Genomic DNA, 13,679 nt, shown 5'->3' on the forward strand with positions numbered 1-13,679 from the left:
GAGTAGACGTATAGTAAAATTCCAAAATCAATTTTAAAATATTCACCATTAGGTAAAAGAGCTCTTTGTCGTCCACTTGATAGATGGAGATCTGAAGTCGAAATAGGAAAATACTCTAACTAAAGAGCTGCAGATTTCGGATTAGAACCGGGTTAGATTCTATCGGTTAACGAGCATCCGACCGAATGTTCGACCTTCAAACTATTACCTCTAATGTTCTGCGGACTACATAGAACACCAAGCGCATTTCATCATACACCAACTCTGACATTTTCTGAGTATATAAACGGAGTTAATAATAGAATTGAAAGAAATTTAATTTATCTAATTAAAAATAGGCCTACAATTGAATATACACTTTAATACATTTATTTTCTTTATTATTTTAAACTTGCAGTAAGTGCATGACTGTTACATAAATGAACAAATGGACACCCGTAATAGTAAAGGAAATAAGCATAATGCATAATGTGAAATATATGCAATTAAATGCAAATATAGAATTGCAGTTAATTATAAAACAAAAAAGCACATAAGTATATACATTCCATTGTAACGTTTGTACTTCAAACTCAGAATATGTTCTAAAAAATGTAGTTGTTCATATATAATATATCCGTATAATACAGATACTTTTAAATTACTCTATGCATATCCATAATTAATTCATTAACAAATAATTTTAAGAAGATAGAATGTTATTTGTAACAAAATATACTTTCAGACTCCTAATTGTTGTAGTTTTACGCTGTATGTTGTTACTCTTGACGATACCAAACCGTAATACGTAGATGGCTGAATGTCATCTGCATTTTATGCCCCAGAGCCGTTCGTCTGCTAAGAGAGCAATAAAAATCGATTTTTTTTTAAACCGAACACTAAGGCAGTCAGCAAGACGGAAGAGCTTTGCATACTCCCTACAGCTCCAGGCGTTGAGTAGCATTGAATCATTTACAATTTCTCCAACCGATTGTGTAGGATTCTAACCCTAACCCTTGGAGATGATTACGTTGATATTGGAAATAGTAATTTTCTCTACTTGCGTGTCTAGTTTACAGATTAGTTTCTGTTTTATGCTACGTAGTACCTGCAACTGGAACACAAGCTATATCCCCAGTACCTGTACAAGTGAGCGTTTCTCTACTTTCTCTCAATATTCTATTCTGATTACTTTTGTTTCGAAACACAAAATCACAACCAATAAGATCACATAAAATGGGCACATAGCGTTTAGTATTTATTATCTGTGCATGCATAATAGGAAGCAATACTGGCTGAAAGTATACAAAATATTTGTTGTAGTGTTATCTTATTTCATAATTTACGTCTCTCTCTTTCCAGACTACATCTCGTATCCGGTAGATGTTAAGAGTATATGCGATATGTTTGTGTACTGTTTGTGTACGAACTCGACCTGTAGGATGTTCGTGATCGATATCTCCCATGCCTGCCGTTCTGTTCCACAACTCTCATTGCGCCGGCTTACTAGACTACACGTCGCATCTGCATGTTCCAAATTCAAAAACAGGGGACAGGCTTACGTGCTCCTCTATATTCATGTAGATGTTACACGAGAAATATCAAGTTTAATCACTTGATTCAAGATATTGCAATACGTTATACTTAAAGTAATGATTGATGTTGTATGGTAAGAGTTGTCAACATAAATTTTTGGAATAAAGGCAGGTTTTATTGTAAAGAAGACTGCCAAATTAATCTGAGTTGAAAAGCAGACTAGTATTCATGGTAAAATTGCAAAAACAATCCTCGTAAATATAACGTTTTGAGAAGCAATCATTAATAAGTAGTTTCAGTTCTTAAAAAAAGCAGACAATTGAGGTTTTAAGCGGCAAGAAAATTCCCTGCACATTAACCCTATTGAATATGTTTAGTGGGTTTAAAGAAAATGATAACCAAATGAGTTGTCATTACCAAAGATATGCATATGAGCCAAGGAGTATAAAATGTTTCATTTTTGTAAAGATTTGCTTCATTAAATATTGAAAAGAAACTTCCTTCTAAATAATGCACTGGAGGGAATTATGAAGGTGAGAAGAGTTCGGGACAGAAGAAGATATCAAATGATAGACGACATTAAGATATATGGGTCACATGAGGAGACAAAGAAGAAGGCAGAATATAAGAAAGACTGAAGAATACGGGGTTTGCGTGAAAGACATTCCCTGGGATAGAACACTATGAATAAATGATAGAATGAACTTAATTCTTGCTCTTTCGATGTATACATTTTGTACTCTTGTATTATTAATTCCTGATATAACTATTTTTTACGCTTGTATGTGAGACATCACTGGGACCAATTAATACGAAGTCCATAAATGCTTCCCATGTACAGGTCATTTTTTTGGCATCTGTTAATCAATGATAGGATTCACTAGCTCTTGATTGTAGTATTAGTAGTGGTAATGATAGTGATAAGACTTTGTTCATCAATGACATTCATGAATTATGACAAAAAGATAGAAGAACTTCAATACGTCTTCGTCTACTGTAAATTCGTTTCGAGCTTATCGGTATTTGAACTCGAATCTTCCATATGAAAAGTCTCTCTCGCCGTTTGACTAATTAACTGAATGAAATGAAATGAAATACTGCTGATTTAGCTTCATTCATTTCCAGCTCCATTATTTTCTACGGTTTATTGCTAACTTGTTCAATATATTTCCTCGAAATTATACACCGTGATTCACGAGGATTTACCGTCCTTTACGGAGCTTATTTCTGAAGACATTTTGAGCAAAAATTGTCATATAAGCATAGTTCCTATTCTCAATATTTTCAGAGGTACAATAATTTAAAATTGTTTGTAAAATACGTTTTTTCTTTAGTTTGAAGGTAAAGCAATAATACAAATAGAGAATGAACTATTCAGAAGTATCATTTCTTTAATTGGCAAGTATTATGAATGTTATAGATATATTAATTGTCCTACAGAATTTATCTGTAATATTGACACTTAATATTTGAGGAAAAAAATTCGCTCCGGCGCCGGGGATCGAACCCAGATCTTTGGTTCTACGTACCAAGCGCTCCAAGCTAACTTGCAGTCAGGCCACAAAGGGAAACATCGAAGGTTCGATCCGGTGCTGTGGATTGAATTTGGCGTAGCTCAGTGGTCAGAGCGCTTGGTACGTAGAACCACGGACCCGGGTTCGATTCCCGGCGCCGGAGCGAATTTTTCTCCTCAAATATTAAGTATTATGAAGCTAAAAATGTGCTTTGAATTCCTTAGTTGCTTCGTACAGACATCTTTTTATATTTTTAACTAGAAAATTACATTATTCTTACGCACTTATCACAACAGTTATTACGAATCACACCACTTCCACCGACTTAATTATTTACTGTTCAATTTTGCATCCTACTTTACAGTATTGGAGAGTTTACAACACATTTTAAAAAATGTCGCCGTCCGCTTGAGTACACTTGGCGCACGCTTGTGAACGGCACTCGTGGCATTATGTAACTTCTTACGATTTCCTTAGCGCTGGTTGCTGACTGCACGCTGACCAAGATCACGCGTTCACAGCAATGCGTTCCAATAACGAAACGTAACTCTGTAAGTATTGAGAATAGGACCCATGTTTATATGACATCTTTTGCTCAGAATGTTTTCGGAAATAAGCTCCCTAAAGGACAGCAAATCCTCGTGAATCACTCTGTATTTAACATCATTCTATTTCATGTCAAGTAAAGTCTCCGGTGTTCTTTTCAAAAACGCTATAGGGAGAAACCGCGATTCCATCCTTGTAATAAATGTAGAGCTCATGATTTCTATCCTGCTGATAAGCAAAAACAATATTACAAAATGTTATTCTTATTATATGGCAGCAACTAGGTAAATTGTCTCTAAACAAATTTCATTGGCAACATATCGGTTCAAGATTCACAGCATTCATTTTGTAACAAAAGTATCAGCGTGTATGTAGCAGGACTTGCAGCTTCATTTTTCTCACAGAGGAAGCCATGCTAAAAATTCATTGCTCTCTAAAATCCATCGACCTCGTCGAAGTTTGAAGTCGCGAACCTTGAATCCAACTGCAAATCAAGGACGACGCGTGTGATATAAGCCTTTAGCTATACTAAAGGAAAGACGGATTGTGTCTAATGAAATTCAGTGTGTCTAATGAAATGATCTGGGTAATCTCTTGTCTAATGTGAAACAGAAATGTAATTCATGTTTAATTAAATTATATCTTGAGTGCACACCAAGAGCAAATATGTAGACCACATTGTAAAGTCTTGAATCCTGAAGAGAGAGGAAGATCATTGAACCCTCTTTGTTTACATCAGAGCCACACACAACTCAGATGAGTTTTATATCTCTATGAATAGCTCAGTGTACCTTGAATGTTAGACGGCAACGTGCCTGGCAGTTCCGTCAGATGAGCACAATGTAATTCTAAACGTTAACAAATGAAGGGATGTGTGAGTTATACTTTCTCTTTTTGTGTTTGATTGTCTTACAAATCTGAATACAATCAAGAAGTAATCACTTTACAGGGAGTTATACCTGAAAGCTTGATTTGCATAATGCACGTCACTCTTCGTTAACAGAAAGCCACACGGAGTTAGTGTGCACTCAATGTTGGTTGCTTGACGGTTGTCAGCCCACTTTGAGGTCTGTGGATGTAGAGGGAAAAATTGGATCGGTGTCTGGTAGAGTTCCCGGGTAGCTCAGTTGGTAGAGCGTTGGTACGTTAAACCAAAGGTCCCGGGTTCGATACCCGGCCCCGGAACAATTTTTCTCTCCAAATTATTCAAACTATTTATGTATTTGTATTCATAGCATTATTTAATAATCACCCCTATTTGTGTACGATAATAATTTTCTTACAAAATTAAAAATAAATTGAATATTTCTTTAAACTTTTAAATTTGTTGCACATATTAATAACAAACTATTAGAAAATTAAGTGCTTGAACTGTTTTAAAACTATAATAATAATATAATTATTATTCTATACTTTTTGTCACTATAACAATTTATTCTTAACTTAGTATGTTTATGTATAATATTTAATCTGCTTCTTTTTTTTTTTTTTTTAATTTTGTGTAATTAAAGTTAAGAGTTCAATCGCAGTTGTGATGAATTTTTTTGCTCGACTAAACTATAATACGCTCATTACATGTGACGTCTGTTTGAATGATATACATTAAAAGGTACTGCTTTTCATTATGTTATTGCAACTACCGATTTCCAACTAAGCTTATGCGTTATTGATGCATATCTTATGCGGAAAATCTCGCAAGCCTTGAGAGCACAAATTCAAAATGGCAGGCGCAAGTTTTGAAAGTTACATTGATCGAATTTTCGTTACCACTGTATTGTGCTTTTGCGCTTTATTTAATTTTTCATTACAGATTTGTATTTTCATTATCTGAATTTCAATAAATCTAAATTTTCTCAGCCTGCCTGAACGGAATAGCGCGGCTTTTATCGCTTGCACGATGTAGCGCGCTTGAATGACGTCACTCTATTAACAGAAAGTGTGACCAGATTTTAGAATGTCAATTGCATAATCGTTTCAAATTAAATTATTCAATAAAATAAAATATCTATAGCCTACTGTATAAATATTTCAGTAACAATAAATTCTAGCCCGCCACTTCCCTAAGAAGCGATTCGTAGTTCGAATTTTTTTGCGGGCGGGGATTTGTACCTTTCCACGGGATATTTGTCTCTTGTCTTATGTTTTCCCTCTGAAAATTGCCCTACTATTAGCCTTATTCTCCTATTAGTGCATGGGTGTCCAAACGCCTAAAGAACCACGTCAAGCAAGCTCTGCTAAAGTAAATAACTTTCTATATAAAGTAGGAAAAACAACCTTACAGAATATGCGCTGCGGGTTGCTTACGCCAGGAGTTACCTCGTACGAGTTACAATAAAACATTGGAAATAAATAGCTCCACCTTATACCTATCCCTACTTCAGAAATGAAATCCTACACAATTACAGACAGTTTTTTAAAGCATATCTTGAGATTTGATACACGAACTAATCAATAATACTTTCCTTTTGATATTTGTGTTTAGGCAATATAATATTTCACACTTGATTCATTGTCGACATATGAGTAACACATTCTGCTTGGGAAGTTTAAAGCATGTTTTCACTAAAATATAATGCGAGTTTAAACTCTGAAATGTAAATATAGTGAACTAAGTTTGTTTTGTTAAGTAACTTACAAAGTTTAAGTACTTTCCCGCAGCAATATAACGTAAAGAATCTCCAAGACATTTGCAAGGCAAGTGTTACAACAACAGTAGAATTTATTCAAATTGGCTTTAATAACTTAAGAACAAAATATACTCACATGACAAGAGAGAACAATTACTGCTTTTTAAATTAGCAACAAAAATATTATGATACCCGATTGCCTGATAGGAGGTGTTACTTTTCTAGTGTAAGATAAATAATTTTTCATTTGTGTGAATTCATTGGTATAGCATTGCGAAAGATCTTCCAATTTTTTGTTATGCTTTATATTTAAATTTTAAACTGGGTACTCCAGAACCTCTGTGACATCCCAACAAAGTGTTCTCTATTATCATCAGGCCATTACGAGTGCAATGTACTGTAGATACACCATCTGTGGTGCACTCTGAATAGTCTCGGACGAACTAAGTGATTTATGCTTCTAAACACTAGCGGCATCTATGAGCACGATCGTAGATTAGGGGCTAGTGAGGCAAGTTAAGATCCCAGCCATTAGATTTAAAACAAAAAGTATCATAAACGTTGCATAGGTAAGTGTATAATATTCATTTAGTTTCAATTTTATTCTCACCGTATCTTTAAAATTTATATTTTGCTCTATGATTTTATTACAGACACTCCATTATTAGCTGCTCCATATTAAAATAAGTGTCACTAGTTCTATTACTTTCTTTTTTTTACTTCTAGAAGATCGTTACTCAACTTCCTGATAATATTGGTGGCTATGATTATTAATGAAGTGCTATGTTGAAAATATATGGCACTAAAAATATAGCCTACTTACTTACCGGCTTTTAAGGAACCCGGAGGTTCATTGCCGCCCTCACATAAACCCGCCAAGATTAATCCAGTCTCTATTAACATATCCCACCTCCCTCAGATCCATATTAATATTATCTTCCCATCTATGTCTCGGCCTCCCCAAAGGTCCTTTTCCCTCCGGTCTCTAAACTAACACTCTATAATGCATTTCTGCATTCGCCCATACGTGCTACATGCCCTGCTCATCTCAAACATCTGGATTTAATGTTCCTAATTATGTCAGGTCAAGAATACAATGCGTGCAGTCCTGTGTTGTGTAACTTTCTCCATTCTCCTGTAACTTCATCCCTCTTAGCCCCAAATATTTTCCTAAGCAACTTATTCTAAAACACCCTTAATCTATGTTCCTCTCTCAAAGTGAGAGTCCAAGTTTCACAACCATAAAGAACAACCGGTAATATAACTGTTTTATAAATTCTAACTTTCAGATTATTTGATAGCAGACTAGATGACAAAAGCTTCTCAACCGAATAATACACGCATTTCCCATATTTATTCTGCATTTAATTTCCTCCCGAGTATCATTTATATTTGTTACTGTTGCTCCTAGGAATTTGAGTTTTTCCACCTCTTCAAGGAATAAATTTCTAATTTTTATATTTCCATTTCGTACAATATTCTCGTCACGAGACATAATCATATACTTTTTCTTTACGGGATTTACTTCCAAACCTACCTCTTTACTCGCTTCAAGTAAAATTCCCGTGCTTTCCCTAATCGTTTGTGGATTTTCTCCTAACATATTCACGTCATCCGCATAGACAAGCAGCTGATTTAACCAGTTCAATTCCAAACCCTCTCTGTTATGCTGGACTTTCCTAATGGCATATTGTAGAGCAAAGTTAAAAAGTAAATATGATCGTGCATCTCCTTGCTTTAGGCCGTAGTGAATTGTAAACGCATCTGACAGAAACTGACGTATACGGACTTTGCTGTACGTTTCACTGAAACGATTTTAATTAATCGAACTGGTTTCTTGGGAATACAAAATTCAATAAAAATTATCATACAAAAATTTATCTTTTAACTGACCAGGAGAGGACACGCTCTGTATATCACCGAAGGAAATAAGATTGTGTGAGATGAAATTACAAGAAGTACTGTTTAAAGTCATACCTGTTATGGGTGGCCAATGACCCCTCGTTTTGGAAATATTGGCTATTGTTTGTGACACACTTCCATTAGGTGCCTAATAGGGAAGCATTAGACTATGTAACAGCGTAGCTCATATGGTTGATGCTGAGTTGTTATCCAGGCAACCTGAGTTCGAGTCTTAACTGGTCCTATATTTTTTTCCAAAACGAGGGGTCATTGGCCACCCATACCAGGTATGACTTTAACCAGTACGTCTTGTACTTTCATCTCACACAATCTCATTTAATTCGGTGATATACAGAGCGTTTCCTCTCCTTGTGAATCATATGGCTTTTTGAAATCTATGAATGACATGCACTGTACCCTTATACTCACATTTTTCTCCATTACTAAAAATATACTTAGTGTAATTAATTGTTATCGGTTTGTGTATGTTACTCAACCACTTATTTTCTTTTGTTCTTTTTAAAACGAATAGTTTAAGTGGAATCCTGTGCAGGCAAAATTGTTCCATTTCCTTTCAATACGATGACGTCACCCGTGGTACAACGTAAACAGAAGTGAAGTTGTTTTTCGTGCGATTCGCCTCGCTCTATTCCCTATTTGATATGCCTTGATTTTTTCTATCCCTTTTTTATTACAGTCAATATTAAAGGGTCACTTAACTTGGTCTCCTAAATTAATACCACTCATCCTAACTGTAGTTTTCCTTTGGTTTCCCTAAAGCGTTGCGACAAATGTCGGGATGAGCCCATGAGGGACTGGTCCACGTACCTGTCACACCAGTAATCACTTCGAATTTCCAAATGTTGTACGCAGTGGCGTCGCGTGACATTTTGACATAGGGATGCGATTTTTTAAATGGTTAAAATACAGTAGTCTACTTTAGTTATATCTTGAAATTAGCCGCTTATTGATGAATGTCTGAGTCGAATTTTCAAATGTTCTTTATAATTTCCTTGTAGCATAAGTTACAAGGATATTTACCGGGCCGAAGCCTGACCTTGTTTACGTAAAACACGAAAGACGAAAGTGCATAGAACGAGATACTGTTGATAATATAGTAAATCAAAATATGCTTCGTAGTTTTCTTTTAGATTTAAAAATATTTCTTCAGGGAGAGAATTTGCAAAGGTGGTAAATTGTGTATGATGAAGCATATTCGAAAGCATCAATTTGGAATTTTCAGCAAACTTTTGATTAGGCTAATATTAATTCTGATAACGTGCAGGATTTCATGGAACAATCGCCTACATACAATTTTCGTATCCCCTCCAGGGATTGCATCCAGCCGTCATCTTTCAGATTGAGGATAATTTTCAGGAACAAAATCATCCATGCGTTCCCAAAATTCGTCGAAGTAGTTTCTCTGTCCTTGCATGTACTCCTCGAAATTATTAATTCTTGTTTTACAAAAGCAACATCTGTTACTTTTTGAAACAGAATATCAGAGTGTGGGGATATTGCAGCGAAGTCGCTCCATCGTAGGTTTGAGCAATAAGTTTATCACTGCAATCAAAATAGTTAACGACTTTGAGAGGATTTTCAAGAAGAGCATTTGCAGACTATCCATGCTGATTCCGTTCCTTTTTAAACCCCTTTAATGTCTGTTACATATCGCAGAATTGAATATAACTGCTATTTCATATTATGTCAGAGCTTTCATGAGTTTTCATCCAGAATTATAGCAACGAATGGTGCTTTACAATTCTCTTTCCCAATTTTATCATCCATGACTTCGCCCACTGAAAATATCAAGTCATTCCGAAATTTCTGGATTGAAGGTGAAATGCCACGAAACATAGTGGAGTATTCTAATTATGTTTTCAGTAAATGTTGTGCCCTGCAATATATACATAGTGTTTAGCTCAAGGACAGGTCTTTTACTGCAAATCCAGCATTCTCCAATCTTTCCTATTTTCTTCCTTCTTCTTAGTCTTCGCATATCATCCATATATCCTAATGACGTCTATCATCTGATAACTTCTTCTGCCCCGAACTCTTCTCCCGTTCACTATTCCTTCCAGTGCATCCTTTAGTAGGCAGTTTCTTCTCAGCCAGTGACCCACCCAATTTATTTGTGTCTTCTGATCAGTTTTAGCATTATTCTTTCTTCACCCACCCTTTCTAGCACAGCTTCATTTCTTATTCTGTCAGTCTAGTCCACATGTTACATTCTTCTCCATATCCACGTTTCAATGCTTATAATCGTTTCTCTTCACTTTGTCGTAGTTTTCATGTTTCTGCCTCATACAGTCTCACACTCCATAGTTTCTTCCTTAGCACTTTATTAGTCTCTTCCTTAGTTCTTTTTCCAGACGTCCGCAGGAGATGGTCCTTTTTCTATTGAAAGCTCACTTTGCCATTTCTATCCCCCTTTTGACTTCCTGGCAGCTCATATTACTGCTTATAGTACACTCCGATAATTTAAAGCTGTCCACTTGCTCTATTGCCTCATTTAGTATTCGCACGTTTATCTTCTGTCAACATATAATGCGTATTGAGAACCGGGAGTAGTATTGTCATTATTTTGTGTCGTATGTCTTGGTTTTATCAATTAGGCAACTATGAGATTTATCAGTACCACACACTAAGTTCAATGATTTATCCTAAACTGATATATTGTCAATGTCAGCACGATTTTGGACGTCCTCACTAGGACAAAACATGATATTACATTGGTAAGCCACCGGCGTAGCTCAGTCGGCTAAGACACTTGCCTGCCAATCTGCAGTTGGTTCGATTCTCACTTGGACTGAGCACATGGTTGTTTTTTCTCAGAGGTTTTACTCAAACGTAAGGCGAATCTCAGGTAATCTATGGCGAGCCCTCTGCTTTATCTCGCCAAATATCATTTTGCTATCATCAATTCCATCGACGCTAAATAATCTAGTAGTTGATGCAGCGTCGTTATATAACTAACTCAAAACATTTTAAGAAATACTTTAATAGTTTAAATTGCATGTCTAAAAACAATATGTAGCCTATAGACAAGGTCAGTTAAAATGTAACAAGTCCACCCTGTGGAGTAACGGCTAGCGCGTCTGGCTGCGAAAACAGCTGGTCCGGGTTCGATTCCCGGTTGGGGCAAGTTACCTGGTTGAGATTTTTTCCGGAGTTTTCCCTCAACCCAATATGAGCAAATGCTGTGTAACTTTCAGTACTGAACCCTGGGCTCATTTCACCGGCATTATCACCTTCATCTCATTCAGACGCTAAATAACCTAAGATGTTAATAAAGCGTCGTAAAATAAAAAAAATGGAACAATTACATAGAGATTGTACAATAAAAAAATTCATCATTCTTATAAAACGGATTTAAAATCAACCAACTAGAGATCTAAAATTTGAGAGTAGCTCTACTTAAATTAAAAATATGCGGTGGAAATTTATTTGCAACCTTCAATGACATTTCACAAAATTTCTTTTTGCGATTTAGAAAGTCTTATAAGTTATGATATTAAAATCATTTCCTTGTCTTGTGTCATAGGAATGAATATCATTTCGTAATGTTAAAGTTGGAAGATTATTTTAACATACAAAATTAATTGTAGAATATATAAATTTATTACAGTCATGATTTTGTTTTTCACAAATAATGGTTTACAAAGTTCATTAAAAGCTGCATTTGATATAAATCTTATTGCCCTTTTTTGAAGCAATAGGACCCTATTTATAAAAGCACAGTTCTCCATAGCAATATTCCATATGTAAGAGTATTTTGAAATACACAATATACTATAATAAACAATCACATTCCTTACTTATTCTTTCTGCCTCTTTGTCTCATCTCTTTCCTAAAATTTCGTTAATGAACAAATATAAACCTGTCATAATCGATTACATAGAACATAAGAATCCGTGTTCTGAATATACCTATACCATGTACCTGTGTATGTCATCTGTGGGCTGAATCTTCCTGGATATAAATATCTAGTGTTCAAACAAAGCCAGTAGCAATATACTTTGAAAATATCTGTGTGAGCCTTTCTTCAAGTAAAGACTTTATCCTTCACCTTTAAAATGTTAATAAGGTCAAATTTATTTTCTAGCTCCGTCATTATTGCATTCTGAACTATTGATAAGAGGTCTGACCTAGGTAACGTTTTACAGGTCTGTGTTAAAAGGAAAGAGAACATGTAGATTCAAGATTCAAGATTCTATTTACAGCGAACTCTTTGACTTACTTTACGAGGTGCTTAAATTCAAAGCGAGTATAAAGGAAACCCTCGCCGTCTAGAAGGGTCAGCTGCCAATTACTCGACATTGCAAACCAAACAAAATTTCTGAATATTGCTTGCAATTTTTATGTTCATCGTCATATTATATTGTTGTGTTCTATTAAGACGAAATATTTTCAGTGCTTTTCATGATTTTTTTTTTATTGAGAGGAAAAATTTTAATACATATATATTAAAAGATAATTCTACAATAAAATAATTGCATTAAAAGTAAATAATTTTAACATAAAGACGCCAAATTCTCTTCTCAATTCTGTAAGACTCTAGGACTGGACAAATCTTTTCAGAATGAACTGGCCCTCGTCATAATTAGAGAGTCAGTCAAACTTTTACGGAATCACCTATATGAACTCTAATTCAATGTACTGAAAAAACTGACGCACTATTATCATTTTTCTTTTTTTTTTAGCTTTCATTGCTTCTTTACTTGTAACTTTTTTTATTCTGTAAACTGCCATTGTTTGTTTGTTTGTTTGTTTGTTTGTTTGTATGTTTGTTTGTGTACTTGTTTACGTTTTTCCTTATTCTGTTATCTTTCATCATCTATTTGTTCTTGTATTGTTTTGTATGCTTTGTCTAATGGCAGCCTCTAATTTGAGGAAGCTCAATAAAATAAAATAAAATATACAAAAATTCTGCGTAATTAATAATGGACTATTTTTTTAAAATGTAAGGAAATAACACAATTTAAAATGATAATTATTATGTTGTCAGTTCATTGAGAAAATATCCGTTTATATTAAAATTTAACATTTTGGCAAACCATTAATACAATCTGTTTGCCTTTCGCTCAGTATTCGATAACAATACGATAACCTCTGGAATTTAATTATAGAGGATTTTAACAGGTAATTTGTGCAGCTGTGATCTCATTTCGCACAGAATTCATTGTAAACAATACACTGCTTGTTTTGGGAAAGTTATGTCAAGTATGCCATCTCTGAATAAAGCCAATCTGAGAGATTGTCTTTAGGTTGCTGTATAATTTTCATCTAAGGGTTTTTATTTATATATGTGTATAAATTCAACCCTAGAGTTATATTTTATCATAAGGGGAAGGTTATATCTACAGTTCCAGGCTTAATTGTGATGAATTGCAGTTAAATATTCGGATGAAATAACTCGACTAACTATAGTCAAGTTCACAAATGATATTTTCCTGAGTGACTGTGAACCATGCAAATTCCAGAACGGCAACTTTAAAATACGCAAATGGGTTAAAAGGGATACGATGACGAATCAAGATATAAAATATTATCTCCCTATCTGCAACTTATAGT

At 34.8% G+C, this 13,679-nt stretch overlaps 1 non-coding gene across 1 annotated transcript; it reads left to right on the forward strand.

Moving 5' to 3' along the window:
- Window positions 1-4,687: 4,687 nt before the first annotated feature.
- On the forward strand, window positions 4,688-4,760 carry TRNAN-GUU (transfer RNA asparagine (anticodon GUU)). Its single transcript has one exon. It is a non-coding gene; the product is annotated as a tRNA-Asn (tRNA).
- The last annotated feature ends 8,919 nt before the right edge of the window (window positions 4,761-13,679 follow it).

The sequence above is a fragment of the Periplaneta americana genome, chromosome 2 (assembly GCF_040183065.1).
Source record: "Periplaneta americana isolate PAMFEO1 chromosome 2, P.americana_PAMFEO1_priV1, whole genome shotgun sequence".
NCBI lineage: Eukaryota > Metazoa > Arthropoda > Insecta > Blattodea > Blattidae > Periplaneta > Periplaneta americana.